The 17869-nt window shown below is 45.3% G+C and overlaps 1 protein-coding gene across 2 annotated transcripts in view; it reads right to left on the reverse strand.

Moving 5' to 3' along the window:
* RNF144A (ring finger protein 144A) overlaps nt 1-17869 on the reverse strand; it is a 364490-nt gene that overhangs the window by 11572 nt on the left and 335049 nt on the right. The window contains exon 11 of one of the 2 annotated variants that reach the window (XR_008289709.1): nt 14868-15230. The exons of the other annotated variant lie outside the window; for it this stretch is intronic. The gene's annotated coding sequence lies outside the window, so the exon portion shown is untranslated. Of the gene's footprint in view, nt 1-14867; nt 15231-17869 lie in introns of those variants that run through there. 2 annotated transcript variants of the gene reach the window in all.

The following is a 17869-nucleotide window of genomic DNA, read 5'->3' on the forward strand; positions in this document are numbered from 1 at the left end:
ATCAAGAAAGTGCAAAAACAACCCATAGAAAGGGACAAAATATTTGCGAGTCATATATCTGGTAAGACACTTGTATTTAAAATCTATAAAGAACACGTGGAACTCAATAATAAAAAGACAACCCAATTTGAAAGCAAGCAAATCATACGAATAGATATTTCTCCAAAGATGATGTACAAATAGCTGATAAACACACAAAAAGACACTCAACGTCATTAATCATGAGAAAAATGCAAATCTAAACCACAGTGGGATACCATTCACCACCCACTAGGATGGCTGTAGTCAAAAAAGCAGACAATGGCAAGTGTTAGGGAGAATACTGAGAAACTGGAACCATTGTATGTCGCTGGTGGGGATGTAAAATGGTGCAGCCACTTTGTAAAAACTGTTTGACAGTTGAACACAGAGCTATCATATGACCCAGTAATTTAACTGCTAGGTATAACCTTAAAAGATGTGAAAACATAGGTCTCCACCAAGAAAGATTATACAGATAAGTTCACAGCGTTATTCAGAAGAGCGAGTAAGTAGAACCAACCCAACTGACCATTAACTGATAAATGGATAAACCCATGTGGTCCGTCCATACATGGACTATCACTCAGCCTTAAAAAGGGAGGAAGTACTGAACACACTACACTATGGATGAACCTTGAAAACATTGTATTAAGTGAAACAAGCCAGACACAAGAGACCACAGAGCGTGCGATTCCATTTCTATGAAACCTACAGAACAGAAAGTCCGTCGTGACAGAAAGTAGATCAGTGGTTGTGTGGAACTGCCGGAAGGGAGGTGGCGGAAAGTGAAGAGCGACTGAAACTGCGTGTGGGGTTTCTTTCATGGGTCATAGAAGCATCCCAGAACTGGTGGTGATCGGTGCACAACTTTGTGGCTGTACTAAAACACACTGAATTGTATTTTTGTAAGAGTCACTTTGTGGCATGTGAGTTTACCTCCAAAAATATGACTCGGGAAAGTTTGAGGTGTGGGGAGACCTCCACAAACTGATAATGAGTTTACACAGACAACATATATACATAATGAGCACCTGCCAAATGCTAGGGACCTTTGGACCTTGTTTCACATATTCTTGATTCAATTTCTTGTCAATAATGATTGTGGGAATTGGAGTAGTCCCCGCGTTTCAGAGACGAGAAAACTGAGGCTCAGAGACCTAACTGTATGGAGAATCAATGAATGAATAAATAAATATTAAAGTTACTTAGGACACGTCCTTTTCCCTATATGGCTCTGAACCCATTTCAAACGGTTCTTGATGACAACACAGATCTCTTCCAGGTGTGAACCTGCTCAAAGTGGCTTCTATCTCGTTGACGGTCATCTAAGTGTCTCTTCTGGGCAGTCTGTCCTGGAGAGGAGATGAGATGGCATCTGCCTCCTGTTACTCTGTCACTAATACTGTGGTTTAGGTTTGGGCCCTTGAGCATTGTACACCCACTAACAGAAGATTCTCTACTCAGGGGCCAACTCACACTTGTGTGAAACTGGGTAATATTAACTAAACGTTCTCATTTAACCTACAAACAACCCCTCCAGACTTTCTATGAAAGGCTGGATTCATGGAGTGAGAGCAGCAAGCTCCATATTGCATTTATCTGGGCACAATATAAAGCCCAGGGATTCAAAGAGGTTTTGCCCCGGATTTTTGCATTTTACCACACAGACCATGGGGGGCAAGGAGAAATCCTGTGACCACAAGTCCCTTCTTGCGGTTGGACTGTTGGATGAGGCCAAAGAGGCAAGGCTGTGGGAGGAGGTCAACAGCAGCAAGGATCTGGGGGATTTGTGGCCACAGGAGAAAGTTTGCACAGGGTCCTCAAGTCAATGGGAAACATGGCAGACAGAGCCGCAAGCATGGCCTTCGAGAAGGAGAGACGGGACTACTTTGTACTGAGCTCCTTCGACGTCTCAGGCAAGGGAGTGATTCTGTAAAGAATCCAGAGATGAGTAAGTCTCAGAATCTGGCTTCTTTTTAGAGGAAAGCCAAGCAGGGAGTAAAAGAGAAAATAAATACAAAATAATATTTATTAAATGCCAACTAAAGCACAGATAAGTAGCATTCTAGGAATTCAACGAATGGGAAATTAAATGATGGAGTCAGGGGGCAGAGAGATCCCAACAGAGGAGTTTTAGAAGGTGGGACTGCATCTGACCTACAAAGGGGGATCTGCCATCCCTCCCTCAGACGGGAAGCTGGCTCCCAAGCTCTAAGGCTGGTCCTCTGTCAGGAAGCTGGCCCGTCTTCAGGGCTGCATTTGGGTGGAGTGAACGCTGGAGTCTTATATGCCTTGCAGCCAACGGGTGTCAGGGTGAAGGCTTCCCCTTGAATCAGTAGGAACATAAATACCATTGCACAGGCTTAAAAATAAAAAGAACAAAATGTGCTTAGGCTCTGTGCTTTTTCGTTACTGGCTCTTCCTCTGGATCATTGGGTATGATTGATGAGAAAATGCAATCGCCAAATCGAGGTCATCTGGGAAAATCTTCAGAATCTTTCTCCTGCTCTTTCCAACCCTGCTGTGCACAAAGATTCCGGTGCGTCCAGGGGAATGTGGGAGAAAGTGCCGGGAAAAGCAGGCACCCATCTGGACTTGCCCTCTGCCGGGTGACGTTGGACAAGTCCCCAGAACCCTGGGCCTCGGCGTCAGCGCCTTGAAATGAGAGTCTTGGGAGATTCCCGTTCCTCACGCTGGGCACAGCCCCATCTACCCCGTCTCACACTGCACAGCTGGTGCAGAGGAAAGGAGTTTTGGACCCGAGTGTGGACAGCAGAGAGGACACACAGGAGGAGCGAGCTGTCCTTTCCAGGAGACGCACTCTGGCACCCTGTCTTGGGCTGAGCTGACTCACATTCTGACTACCACCTGTTACTGCCCACCTTTTTCATCAGTTTGTGAGGACGAGGGATGCATGTCGGGTCACCGTGATGTCCTCACAGAGGAAAGTTCCCTGCTCTGTGTCTGGGAACGCCCTGGAAGGCCACTCAGGAACCACGCCTACCCAGGGGTACACTGCAGGTGTTTCACATCTCCTGGTGTGGGACCTCGCATTCCTTAGCTCAGGCCACCTTATCTCCCAGGTTCCTTCCTGGTCCCCGGATAACCACTCATCTCCCTGTTATGGCCTGTCCCACCTGGCACTGATCCTCGCCACCTCGGCCCTTGTCCTGACTCTCCTCAGCTCTGTGCTTCGGCAGCTCATGCAGAGACGGTTCTGCCCAAGGCCCCTCTCTGCCACCGTGTAGTGAGCAGACCAGGAGACCACTGTCCCCCACAGAGGTTCTGCATTTGACAGTAAGGTCAAGATGTTTATATTTCCACAGGACTTAAAACTTAGTGTGGCCTGTCCTATAAATTGTCTCACAATTCTGGGAGGAAGGCACTTTAGTTCCATTTTTACAGTTTTGCAAACTGAGAGGCGATGAGGTCACATTCCTCGGGATCCTTGGTTCGCTCACTCAGCTTGCCCAATGGATGAGTGAAGGCTGAACTGAATCAGGGAATGAGCAGGGATGGGACAGGCACGACCACCGCCCTGGGGGTCCCCCGCACGTGCTCTTTCCAGCTGGCCCCGTTCTCCCTGGCAGACCGTCTTGGCCTCGCTCTGTGGGGCACCCGGGGAGAAGGGTCTCAGAGAGATTGCATGGCGAGGACCGAGTGACTGCCATCCCAGCGATTTGTTTTTCTGTTATTGTCAATGTCCTTCCCGCTACGGAGCCTGTGAAGGCTGTTTTTCTGGGGGCACCGTGTAGAAACCTGTGCTTTTTTGTACCGATTCTCTCCGAAACTGTTTTTTGGCTCAAGGGGAACCCTTAGACACCCAAAAGAGGCCATGATTTAACGGAATGAAAACATGTTTTCATGCTAAAAGGGATCAGAAATCGGATACAACATTTGCTGGCATCGTTCTAGATGCTCGGTGGAAACAAACACACAAAAGCAGAAGAGAGAAACCATCCTTGTTGGGGCAGCTTGGTTCTTGAGCCTTGCAAGAGTAGAGAAATACCTCACCGGCTCAGAAAAAAAAAAAATGCGGAGGGAGAAGGCAGCTAAATGAAGAAAGCTTGCTGAACGCCGGGCTCTGTGTGCGCAGTGGTCGTGGCACGGGATGGGGCGTGTGTTGCTTTTGTCAACTCCACGTCTTGTGGCTGCTGGTGAGTGGTGTCGGGCCAGAGTCCTTCGGGCCCCCCCCGTAATGAATTGTAATGAATGGCTAGCAATTAGTGGGTGAGTATCGGTAGCACAGTAGCAGTCTCTCAAGTATTTGAGAACAGTCCGTTCCGTAGGCGACGCTGAACGTTTCCTTGCCTGACATTATTAATTTTCATAGCAGATTAGCTTTTTGTTTTGAGCACAAAGGTGAGCTTAGCTGGCTCAGCCTCGTCACAATTAAGCTTAAGCCATAGGAGTGGAGTGCCCATTAGGACTCAGGCACCAAGCTGGGTGATGGGGGCTCAGAGAGTAACGCTCCGCCTTTGCCCCTGAACGGGGTAACTGGTAGGAAACTCTACACACTGAAATTTAAAGAAGAAAGTTACAAATTAAAGGATTATTGTTAATATTATAAAGGGATCTGTGTGTGTGTGTGTGTGTGTGTATTTAACAAGAACATTCACTGTAAGTTTATTTCAAATAATAAAACTCCTGTGGGGCACCTGAGTGGCTCAGTCCTTTAAGCGTCCGGCTTCGGCTCACGTCATGATCTTGCAGTTTGTGAATTCAAGCCCTGCATCGGGCTCTGTGCTTATGGCTCAGAGCCTGGAGCCTGCTTCGGATTCTGTGTCTCCTTCTCTCTCCGCCCCTCTCCCACTTGCGCTCTGTCTCTCTCTCTCTCTCAAAAATAAACATTAAAAATATTTCTTAAAAACTAAAATAAAGAATATTTTTTTGTAGAGATGTTTTCAGCTATTGTGTGACTTCCACATTTAATGCCTGTACATTAAGGACTTTCACGACATATATTCAAAATTGAAAACTCTCGCCTATTTGGACATGAGAATATTGAACATGACTGCCAAGATACCAGGCAAAAATTAGAGTATTGACACTAACAAGTACAAGTTATCCAATTAATTTTGATTGATTTATTAATTGGTTATGAGCCATCAGAAACACTGTGCATTAAAAAATCTCAAAGACAAAATTCTCAGAGGACACTGCCATATCTCTAGAACGGAATCCACTTATTTAACTTTGGTAAATGCAAAAATAATTAAGTAAAATGCATTCTATCAATTTAAAATAGAATCTATTTTGCATTTTTGCATAATCTACGTGTATATTTACACACCTTCCTGGAGCTCGGGCCTCTGGACTCACATGCCAGGCATTATCTCTTTGTTCATTTGTGTTTATAATTTATTTATTTTTCCTGTTTTTCTTTTAAGCCTTCAGCTTCTAGGCTTGCCATACTCAAAAGCATGCATGCTGCCTATGAGTCTTAAGCTCTGGTCATGCCAGCCACTTCACACTGGTCATCAACACCGCATGGTGACCCTATTTCTCTGGTCACCCACTCACTCCCCTCTCTCACCTTTCTCTTACCTCACAGGGGTCCTCTCTGCCCACAGCACTCACTCCCCGTGCCCCCCACCAACCACAGCCCCAGACCAGTGCACCATTCCCCCACTTGGTAGAAAAAATGCGAGTTATTGGAAACTCTTTGACATCCCTAAAATGTTTAAAAAAAAAACCGTAATACAAACCTATTGGTATCTACCCCTTATTCTATTCTTCTTACGAGAGAGGTTAGCCCTCCTCCTTCTAAAGTGGACCCCTATACCAATGGTTTGGATTTTATGCCTGTCTGCCCAATTTGATGTCTCTACTGTAAGTTTTCCTTTTATTTTATGTTAAACCTTACCTCTCAACTGGATTCTTCCTCTTGGCTCTCATGTTTAAATCTTCTTCTTTTTCTCCTTATTTTTTTTTTTTAATTTATTCTTAGACAGAGAGAGACAGGGCATGAGCCGGGGAGGGGCAGAGAGAGGGGGAGACACAGAATCCGAAGCAGGCTCCAGGCTCTGAGCTGTCAGCCCAGAGCCCGACACGGGGCTCGAACTCCCAGACCACGAGATCATGACCTGAGCCGAAGTTGGACTGAGCCCCCCAGGTGCCCCTAAAAAGGTTCATTTTTAAATACTTACATTTTTACATTTCTTTATTTTCCTTTAATTATTTTGTTAATTTCAAGTTAAATTTAAGCAAACATGTTTGTTTGATTAGAAATACCACGCATAGTATGTATAATACTCCTACGGATGTTTCATTCTTGATAGGTAGATAGAGATAAGAGGTAGAGAAAGATATACATACATTGGTAGTTACAAACATGAATATACACATACCTATGATATCTATATCTAGCTATAGTGTATATATTCAGAAAGATATATATATATACACATATATATGTATATATACATATGTGTATATATATATATAATTCAGAGACAGAGAAAAGGAGAGAAAAATGTCTAGAATAATGATTTGATAAAGTCTTACCAACATTTATTTGTGGATGCTCTTTTCTTATTGAACTCTGTTGTCTTCAAGTGCATGCTCTGTTTTACTTCTTTATGGTTAATAATAAGCTCCTCCCTCCCTCCCTCCCTCCAACTCTCCCTCTAACTCCCTCTACCTCCCTCACCCCCTTTCCTTTCCTTACTTCTTTCCTCACTTCTTTCCTCCTTTTCTTCCTTCCCTCCTTCCCTCCCTCTCTCCCTCCTTCCTTCTTTCCTTCCTCCCTTCCTTCCCTCCTTCCCTCCTTCTTTCCTTCCTCCCTTCCTTCTTATCTTCCTTCCTTCTCTCATGGAAAGAGATGATACCTCCTACGAGGTTGTGAGAAGTCACAAGATGGAAGCTTTTGTGCTACCCTTGAGATGCTCAGCTCTCCCACGATGTGCATCTCCCATCACCCCTGCAGAATGCATGGGCTCCTATTCCTCGGCACTTTGAATCTTTCGTTAGCACACCCTGGAGTCTACATCGTAGAATAATTCCTTTCTTAGAGGAAAGGCAGGGATGTGTTTTCTTCCTGGTTAACTTCCTTTCCCCGGCACAATAACCACTTAATAAATATTTGCTGAACATAAAGGTAATAATATAGGGTTTACTAAGTGCCTGAAAGGCATTACATTTTAAGTCGTTACTCTTTTCAATGACCTTGTGAGGCCAGCATGATTGCCACCTCTATCCTACAGGTGACAAAACTGAGGCACAGAAAGCGTAAGTAATAACCCCCAGGGCATCTCCATTAAGTGGACACTGGGGAGGGGGGGGCTGCAGATCCAAGCTCTTAAACCAAATAGTCTTTGAATTAACTTACTTTTAAAAAGTCAAAGACAGAACAAAGGCCTTTCCTGATGACATTTTCTATTTTTTGTTGTTGAACCTCAGAAAATGAATAGCAATATCATTAGACTTGAACATTATGTCATGCTTCCCGTATGGTCTAGCTTCACTGCTTTGATGGAATGAAAACAGTTCCAAAGGAACCATCTCGCTGTGTTCTTTGCAATTCTTTCACCTCGTGCACCATTGCCATTCTGCAGAAGGTAAGACTCCCTGTCCCCCACGTGTCCTGGGAGATGTAAGACTTCAATCTCACTGACCCCCGGATGCAGAGAACCCCACTTCTCCCCAGAGCCTGTGCAAAGTGAGGCTCCCCTTATCTTTCGGTCAGCACGCACTGTATCAGGAGGCATGGTGATGCAGGCCAGGGATGATTTATTGCACGTGACATGGGTTTCTGTTTATGCACTCGTGAAGGCCATGTCTGCAGGATCTGTGGTGCCAGCTTGCAACCGGTACCCTGAGCCGAGATGAATACATGAATAATTGTTTTGATAATATTAAGCAGGCGTGTGTGATGTCGCTTTGCAACATCTGCTATTAACAACATAAACAAAAGGAGTCTTTCCTGGTTGTATGTTACAGTGCTTTCAGGAAAGTGTTATGTGTCTGATTTGGTAAGCCTTTGCCGATATCAATTAGAACACCAGTCTGTTTCTGAATATCCCAGGATCACGTGGAATGCCGGTGTGTGTAAAATAAGATGGCTGGATAAAAGTCAGTTGTCGAGTTTATTGAAAATGCCAACCAGCCTTCTCCGCCCCCCTAAGATTTTAATTCTGTGTATCTCAGAATAGAGCAAGAAAATCAGTGGACGTTTCAACGAACACCAGAGGTTACTACCATATGTGGCCAGGTTGAAAAACCATTGATCTGATCTCACCTCCCACAGAGCTAGCCTCTGAAATTCTCAACAACGCATCAGACAGAGGGTCGATGCACTTGGAACATTTCCAATGATGAGTGATTCACTACCTTGCAAGACAATCCACCCAGCTCTGGAGCTCTGGCATACAGTAGCATGTTAGGATATTTTGGATTATTAAATAGGGTCCTTGAATCCAATGAACTATAATATTTTTCCCGGCTGGAGAGCAGTCTGAGCAGAGGCAATGAGCTGGAAGGCCTGGGACGGCTGGCCATTGAAAGGACAGGGGACACAGAGCAGTGCCTCAAGTAGACGGATGACCACGGAGCAGAAGGGGATTCGGTCATGAAAACTGGTCAGTGGTGATAAAATGACACATGGGTACCCCAGTCCCATTCCCACATGCCCCGTACCTTGGAAACAGGTAAAACCTGCATTAATCTTAGATACACCTTGTGGAAGGGGTGACAATGAGTTAACTGAGAATAAGTTTCCACCACTCACTGGAACAGGGGACGGAGCTGAAACAAGAACTGAATTCTGGGGGTACCTGGGTGGCTCAGTGTGTTGAGTGTCCAACTCTTGATTTCGGCTCAGGTCATGGTCCCAGTGTCATGGAATCAAGCCCCGCATCAGACTCCACATGGAACCTCTTAAGATTCTCTCTCTCTCTACCTCTGCCCCTCTCCCCTGCTCATGTGTGCTCTCTCTCTCTCTTTCAAATAATAATAATAAAAAAAAAATCCCTGAGTTCTGTTACGAAAGCAAAGGAGATAACATTCTTACACATCTCAGAACGTGGATTACCTTTTATCTCAACCATAGTTTCAGGGGGCAAAATCAATTTCTCTGTAGAAATTTCTACCTTATTCTGCCTGTTAGAGCTACTCAAGTTTTCTTCCTTGTTTCCTTTTAGCTAATGGGAGGTGGAGTTGGTGTCTTTTCTTTTCCATGTTGAACATTCTCGATTCCACCATCCTTCATTTGGCATAACTGTAATCTACCCTTCTGGGTATGCTATAATTTGTACATATTTTCCCTAACATGGGCAACAGAATTATTATTCTCTACTCCCCACACATGGTCCAAGATATGATTTTTCTCCAAGCATATTGTGATGAATACAGCTTGGACCATCAGCTATTCTAACAATAGTTTTAAAAATAATGCAAATGATAAACCAGACATAAAACATAAATTTAAACACTATGTTCACAGTCCGTTCTAGGTATTATAGAGGGTACTACCAGGCGTATGTATACACATGGTTCTGTCCTACATATTCTGTCGCACACATTTTATTAATCTAGTTGATCGCAAAGCTCTCCTGAGATGGTATTTTACCTTATTTTTATTTTACTTTTTGGTTTTCTGTCTATTCAGTGCGGTAGGGTAAAGATAGACTTCTGTAACAAAGGTTCTTGCAAACCTAGAGCTTCCAGAGTTGAGAAGTTTCTTCTTTCATATGTAGCTGTCCTGATATTCGCAAAACAAGGTGTTAGGGCAGACTTGTCCCTCAGGGTCCTTTATGGAATCAAATTCTTCCCCAAGTTTTTCTTCCTCATCCTCTGGCTCTCTATTCCCTGGGACAGAAATGGGTATTCCATGCCCACCATCTATTTTGATCAATAAAGTTCTATTGGAACACCGCCATTGGATAGGCAGTGTCTATGACTGCTTTGTTGTGGCAATGGCAGAATTGAGTAGTAGCCTCAGTGACCTCACCACTCACAACATCTTAAATACTTACTCTCTGGCATTTTACGAACAAAGTTTGCTGATCCCTTTCCTGGGGTGTTGTCATGGTTGAAGCTCGGTCACCACCATACGTAGGTTCAGGATGCAGAAAGAGGCAGAGAGGGTGGGAAAGGCACTCCCCTTAGGACTAGATGCAAAAATGGCACTCATCACTTCTGTCCATAGACGGGACAGAACGTAGCCGTGGCGACACCAGCCCGAAGGGACGCCAGGCAGTTCAGTAGAGCTGACGGTCACACACAGGTTACAAGTCTGTATTAGGCGGGGAGGTGGGGGGGGTGAAGGGGCTCTCCCGGATGGCCAGCAGACTCTGCCACACCAACAGAAAAGAGGTGAGTTCCATTTTAGCGCACAAGCATTTCGGTCTTCTCCGACGGGATAAGTTCTGTCAATCAAATGTCCCCTTTGATTTAATGCCTGTGTTTATTTTAAAGAAAAATGTATCCATATGTTTCTGCATCATTTATACCTCTCATCAAAATGTTGTTTTTCAACAGCTGCTTGGCACTCAAAACTCCTGGTAGAAAATGAATAAGCAAGTTTGGCTTTGCAGCGTGAAGCCCAGAAGTACACGTGGCATCTAAGCCCGGCATGTCAGCGTGCCAGCAGCACCTGGAAGGTAGGGTTTGCACAAACATTGAATGGAGCTGATTGCAACGGAGATCTTCTTCAGCCTTCATCTACTAAATTGGGTTAGTTGAATCCACTGTCAGGTAGTAACATTCAAAACAAAGACACACGGGGTATACAAGGAATCCTACACTGACAAACCAGTCGCACATTCACGGTCCCATTTGGCCGGCCCTATACTCTGTAGGCTCCAGCTCTGTCATTTGGGGGCTCCGAAGTCCCCTGTTCCACTAGCATCCTGATCGCTGCTGGTAGGAGAATACGTCCAGCACCTTTCTCCCAAGGTGAAAGTTCAGAAATCCGGAGCACAACCAGTCTCTAGCTTCTAGGAATTGCCACAAAAAGGGAGGGGGACCTTGGAGTCAGGTCCGACGTGGCAGCAGAGCAGAGGCCCGGGCATCGTGGCTGGCTTCCCTTCCTGCTCCTTGAAAACTCCTCTGGGACTTGTCTTGCTTGCAAGGCTGAGCCTCCAGCCACAGATGGGTTCTGTGAGCCCCCCTTCAAATAGCTTTATAATCAGTTCTCATTGTGATTGAATTAGTACGGATCAGCATTGTTGAATGGAAGCAGGCTGATTGTTGTGGCCCTGCTCTAGGTGAACATACTGAGATCAGAAGGTCCAGCTCATAGTTACCACTAGGAAGTGGCCGAACCCAAAACGACACTAGGTTTTTCCATTCTACATCCAGTGACATTTATCCATCTGAGGAATAGTCTGATGATCTATCTCCGTTGTCCTCTGAGAAATTAAAAGAAAGTTCTGGCACAGCCAGGAGGCCCTCTTCATCTGAGAAGGCCGGCGGAGAACTGTCTCCTCTCTGAAGCTTTCTGCCACCAAGGAGCCAGAACTGGCTGCTCTCTTTCCTCTGTCCCCATAACCAGCCCTGTACAGTAAAACCTTGGATTGCGAGTAACTTGTTCTGCGAGCATTTCACAAGATGAGCAAACATTTCTGATAAATTTTAAGTTGGCAAACAAGTGATGTCTTGAGATGCTAGGAGTACCTGATGCAGAGCATCACGTGACCACAACTGAGCTAATGGTTCTCGAAATTCGCTTTGATATACAAGTACTTTGGATTACAAGCATGTTTCCAGAGTGAATTATGCTCGGAAACCAAAGTTTTACTGTGTTTCTATTTGAAGAACCACATGGATTCCATTAAGAAGCTGCAACAGTTTCTATACAATTCACGAAAATAAGTTATAAATAAAATAAAATTCTTCATTAGAGGAAGAATAGTCTCCTCATACTACCTTTCTATCACAGTACCTCGTGTATTATGGGCGCTCAGGTTTTTTTTGTTGCACGGGAATGAGCAAATGAGCAAATCAGTGTAGTAGAAATAGCTGTCAGAGATCTCAAGGGAGTTTTCTGAAGTGTTAGAGAAAAGCATAATTAAGCATAGCTTCATTCACAAGCTAGTAGCAACCTCTCGTCAAGATCACCAGGAATTCTGCTACTGCGTCCCCAGTGGGCAGAAGCTAATACTGTCCGTGCCCTTGGGAGTCTAAGGCTTTGTTGGCAACGTTTCTATTCAGATGCTGTAGAGAAAGAAACACGGAGCCTGTGTGAGGGCTCTTCTCGTCCTATGACCGAAGATGATGTAAGGCTGACCTCCCCAGAAACCCAGAATTGTTTCTCCTGCTAGATTACTGAGGAGCCCGGCTAGGTGGGGCCATGACTCAGATGGGACACGTTGTCTCCAGAGGGCCACATTAACATTAAAATATCTTCCAGTGATGGCTCCAGCAACCCTGGTAAGTCAGGGAGAATCTGAAGAGTTGCAGGAGAGAGTGCAGTGTGCTACCCTGTGCATGAGCCCCATCTGCAGGGGTGTTGGGGCTGGGGCATGTTCTCACAGGACGGAGAGCAATGGCAGGGAGCAGGTGCATGAGGAGCAGATAGGCAGCAGGCGGGTGGGTGGGGGCCACCAAAGGGCAGGGGCAGGCACGAGGGGGGGCGTGCACAGAAAGGCACAATCACAGCCGCTGGAGACAAGAGGCCTGAGATTTCCCCCCCAAAGAGACGGGATGGGTTTTCCTGGCTTTTCTAAAATGGTTCCCAGAATTCTATGTCCTAGAAATTAATTCAGGAATGAACACTTCCCAGACTCCAAGCTGGATCCATGGAGAAAGAATGTATTTTCCAGGGCGGCTAACTCAGAGAGTCCATATGGGAAACAAGGAAGGGCTGTGTGGATTAGAACGGGGTAATAAAGCAAATGGACTCTGGTTTTGCTTCTACGACACACTGGGGTGGGGTGGGGGGACCATAGGTGTCATCAGCTAGGCGTCAATGTCTGTTTTTACCTCCACTACCCTCCCCTCCCCCAGTAAATATGCTTAAAATGGCACGATTACAATGGAAATGTGGTTCCATGATACTACTGCCTCCCTACTAGACTCTCTCCAAAACTTCTTGGCTGTCTTGATGATACAAGCAGGACGTTCTGGAAGCCTACATGGAAAGGAACTGTGAGGGGTCTCTAGGACCCTCAGGCATCTTCTGGATGCTGAGAGTAGCTTCTAACCAACTTCCAGCAAAAAATACTGAAGCTCTCAGCTCTATAATAATAAGCAACAGAGCACTGTCAACAACCATGTGAGCAGAAGGACGCTTCCCAGTGGGCTCTCCAGAGGAGAACCCAGCCCTGGCCAACTCCTTGATCGCAGCCTTGGGAGACCATCGAGCTGGTGGCAGTTTGTTCTACGGTGACAGAAGGCTAATGCAATGGTGTAGCTGGTATTTCAGCTGGCATTCTAGCAAAATTCTAGTGCAGAGTTTTTTCGTGATCCACATCTCAGATTCCCACTGAAAAGAAGTAGGAATGGGGAACATAGGGAAATACAGAAGAAGGAGTATTTCTACTCTTGGAGAAAGACAGATGTGGATTTAAATTGACACATCATCTCTTGCTGGCTGTGTGATCTTGCACAAGCCACTTAGGCCTCTCTGTACCTCATATTCTTCTCCAGGAGAAATGAAAAGATTTCTTTCACCGGGCTCTTGAGTGGATATGAAAGAATATACAGGTAGGGCAGGAAATCTAGTGGTGCTAATTGCTAGATTCAAGTAATCATTTATTTAAAAATTATCATAGCTAATATCTATTGAGTATTTATTGTGGACCAGTGCACTAAATCCATTTTAAATATTTACACAGTTAATCTTTACGGTAGCCCTAAGAAGTAGATACTATTACAAAGAAACCAAAGACCATACCCAAATCACCCAGCTGGGATTTGAACTTAGTGCATCTCCACTGGAATCCAGCTTGGATACGGCAGAGGCCTCATGACCAAGAGGGACCAGTTGGAGGCAGGCACTGGGACCATGGCAAGCAGTGAAGGTTGCTCTCAGATCCTTAGCCTTCTTCCACCCTGGATGCAGAAGATACAGGTGTCCCCTGCTCTCCAAAGGTAAACCATTCTCAGGAAACCTTTGTAATCCCAAATAGCTTAAGGTGCAGAGTAGCCTCCAAAGTTTGTGATATGCCCACTTGGCTTTTCTGGAAGAACTCCACTTGTGCGGTAACAGCTTTCTTTCATAAAAGCTCCTCAGATCCCTTTCTGTTAGTGTAAACAGGCAGCGAAGCAGGCCTCTTGTAAAAGCAAAGTGGCATAATGTGAACTTTCAGAAAGTGGGGTGCGCCTGTCGGAGGAACAATTCCCACCGCAAGGCAAACATCAATTAATTATTGGGTCTGAGCATAGGGGGCCTTTATGAAAACATTGCCATGCATGGCCACTTCTCTAGGAGACTGGCGGCACACTCTGGATTAGTTGGTCTTCCAGGAGATAATCCAAGAGTCTACCAACTATGTATGAAATCATTCTATGGGGAAACAGGTCCCACATCCCAAACAGCTGACTGACAGATGACCTTTGAATATATATTGTTTGAAAAGTGTGTCTGCCTTCATATGTATGTTTGTGTAGTTCCCTGAGTTCCTTTCGTAGTCTTTATATATAAAGCCCTGCAACATCATTGGGTTAGAGTCTTGAGTAGTGCCAAGGGTCACTGAGGCCAGGAGATGGTCATTAGGGAGTGTGGGGGGGGGGGGCATTCAGTTTTCTGGCCGTGTTTCCTGAAGGCAGAGGAAGAGAGAGAACAGTCCCCCGAGGTCCTCTGTGGCTACGGGAGCTGGGGTGGCAGCCACATGGGGTGTCTTGCACAGAACTGCAAGACATCTGAGCACTCTAGGGACCAGCACTGTGTATTTGGCCATCCACAACCTTTTCAAACACACAACCATGTCCTTGCCCCAGTACACATCAGTTGTCTTTGGGGATTTTCGGATGTCTTGGGGTGAGCTCGAGAAGTTATGGCCTCAAGGACTAAGAGGTGCATTTGGAGTCTCAGATTCTCTGATTTTACACTAAGTAGAGTAGAATCCACCATATGCATTGGCGCAGAGATGACTGGGCAGGGCCGCCCCACAGGGGACCCTGACAGATCCTGTCACGTTCTCAAGGCAGCTACTCTCCACCTGTTCTGTGGAGTGATTTTCCGTGGGCTGGAGACAGACATCAGAGCACAGAGGTTCTGGGTTTGTGTCAGCTGTCAGCCCAACCAGGCAACAGTTCGATGAAAGCTGCCACGAGGGAAAACAAGGGAGCAACTGTTAGAAGAAGGAGAACACAAAACGCCAGGTGTCTCTAAAGAGTAGAACATATATGGAGGCTTAATCCAATGAAACTCCCACTGTAATTCATTGTTTTTGCCAAGGGAATAAGCCATAATTCTTCAGGGGAACTTAACTGAAGTACAGTGTTCACAGGAAAGTACATGAAACGAAAGGGGGCTGCCCCACTTTTATAAGCTCTGAGAGCAGGGGTCTTAAGGACACTTACTTTTCACAACTTACTGTGGTTGTCCCCCATCTTCCTGCAGACTGGCCTTTCCACCCACCTTGGCAGACTGGCCAGCCATTAGTGTTTGTATGGTCTGCTGGTCAATGGTGGATTTGACTTTTAATAGTTGAAAAAAAATTAAGAGATTGATATCTTTTTTTTGTATATGAAATGATATGAAATTCAAATGTTAGTGTTTATAAGGAAAATTTTGCTTTTCGCTTTTGGTGCTATGGATGTTTTGGATCAGATAAGTCTTTGTTGGGGGTGGGTCTGTTCTGTGCAGTACAGGATGTTGAGTAGCACCCCTGGCCTGCACCCACCAAATGCCAGCAGCACCCTTGTCCATTAGGGGATGGAGACGTGTACAGATATTGCCTGGTGACCCCTGGAAAGCAAAAATCACCCCTGGAGAGAGCGGCCTTCTCGTTGGACCACAGCCATGCTCATTCATCTTGCTGCCATCTGTCTGCCTTCCTGGGACAACAGCAGGGTTGACTAGTTGTAACAAAGGCCGTCTGCCCCAAAAAGCTTAAATATCACGCCTGGCCCAATATGGGAAAAATCCTCCAGCCACTGGCCTAACACACAGAAGGAATCAGAGTTGGAAAAAGGCATGAGGAAGAAAGGAAGAGAGAGTCAGAGAATAGGTTGGTCAGGCAAAATAGTTTCAGGAAAAATGCATTTGTCTGTTTGCTTGTTTGTCTGTTTTGTTTAAACAAAGACCAATTAGTGCACAAATCACCACGTACAACCAAGTACACATTTCTTTCCAAAACTACACCATCGAGTTCTTCAGCTCTGCCTCTTCTACTTAAACTTGAGAAAGCTACCATCTATCATAGAAGTGCAAGTCGACTGAAAAGAGCCAAATGAGACAACGCGGAAGTACTGACCCTTGTAGGCAACTCTGCAGCTATTTGAATATATTAGCAGCATGTAATGGTTCAACAAATTCCAAGTCAACAGACTGAGAACCATTCTGTGAAATCCAAGGAAGAGATAAGAGCCGGGATTTATTGAACAGTCACCAGGTGTCAGGCACTCAGAGAGAATCAGTACCTATATGGAACCCTCTCAAGAGCACTTTGAGGCATCATTTCCTCATTTTTGAGACGAGGGAGCTAAGGGTCACAAACAGGACGGGGCTTGTCCAAGATCTCCTGGAGTCAGGAGCAAAACTGGGACCCTGACTGGGACCCGGATCCTGCCAAAGACTTCATGTCTGTCACTGTCACGATACATGTTTGGTAAAATACATTTGAATCAGTCACATCCACAAGGACGTCAGATTCTCTGGAATGAGCCGACATTTCTAGAAATCCTGAGCACAGAGGGAGCTAAGTCAGAAAGACACAGGATCACTGAGTCTCGTCCACAGCCACAGTAGCCACAGCCCTGCTCCATCGGTTTCCAGGGAGCATGGACTGACATTTCCTGGGGTGACCCGGCCTGTCTGAGATTTTGGTAGAGTGTCAGCATTTCCATGCGCCATGCTGAGCAATGTTAGAAAGGCGCTCACAGACAATCTGAGGGAGTAAATGGACTGAAAAGGCATGTGTGTAGAAGCAGGCAGTGTAAAGAGAGATTTATCACTTGTTCTGATAAATTGACAGTGAAATTAAAAAGCTTAATTATTTCAGCATGAATTTTGAGAGGCATCTTTTCCCACTGAACATATGAAAAAGTTTCAGAGCATTTTGCAGCAATAAAACATCTGTGACCCAGTTTACAAAAAAACAAAAACACAGAATAAAACTGAGAGTCTTCAAGGTAGCAAAGAGTATCAAGACGGATACCGTCTTCCAACAAGAGAGGGACGCTGGTGTATGCAGCGGGCCTTTGAAAGCACGTCCTTACAAATATTGACTGAGTGGGAAAATGGCAAAGAGAGCTCTGTAGGGCCCCAAACATCACTGAGATGGATGCATAAAGGTTGGTGGCAGAACAAAGACCAAAGGAAGAAGGGTGACTGGGTGGCTCAGTCGACTGGGCGTCTGACTTCAGTTCAGGTCATGGTCTCATGGTCCGTAAGTTCAAGCCCCTCATCAGGCTCTGTGCTGACAGCTCAGAGTCTGGAACCTGCTTCGGATTCTGTGTCTCCCTCTCTCTCTGCCCCTCTCCTGCTTGCTCTCTCTCTCTCTCTCTCTCTCAAAAATAAATAAACATTAAAAAAAAATAAAACAAAACAAACAAGCAAACAAACAAAAAAACAAAGACCAAAGGAAGAGACGTATGGGAGTTCACTAATGGAAAGACAATGGCATCCAGGAGCTGGTGAAGACAAAAAAATACACTGAATGAATTTTAAGGACAGAAACACAGTTGGAAAAATTATGGCAAAATACATGCTCTGAAAGCATTGCATCATAATAATTCC

This window comes from Acinonyx jubatus, chromosome A3, assembly GCF_027475565.1.
Source record: "Acinonyx jubatus isolate Ajub_Pintada_27869175 chromosome A3, VMU_Ajub_asm_v1.0, whole genome shotgun sequence".
Classification (NCBI taxonomy): domain Eukaryota; kingdom Metazoa; phylum Chordata; class Mammalia; order Carnivora; family Felidae; genus Acinonyx; species Acinonyx jubatus.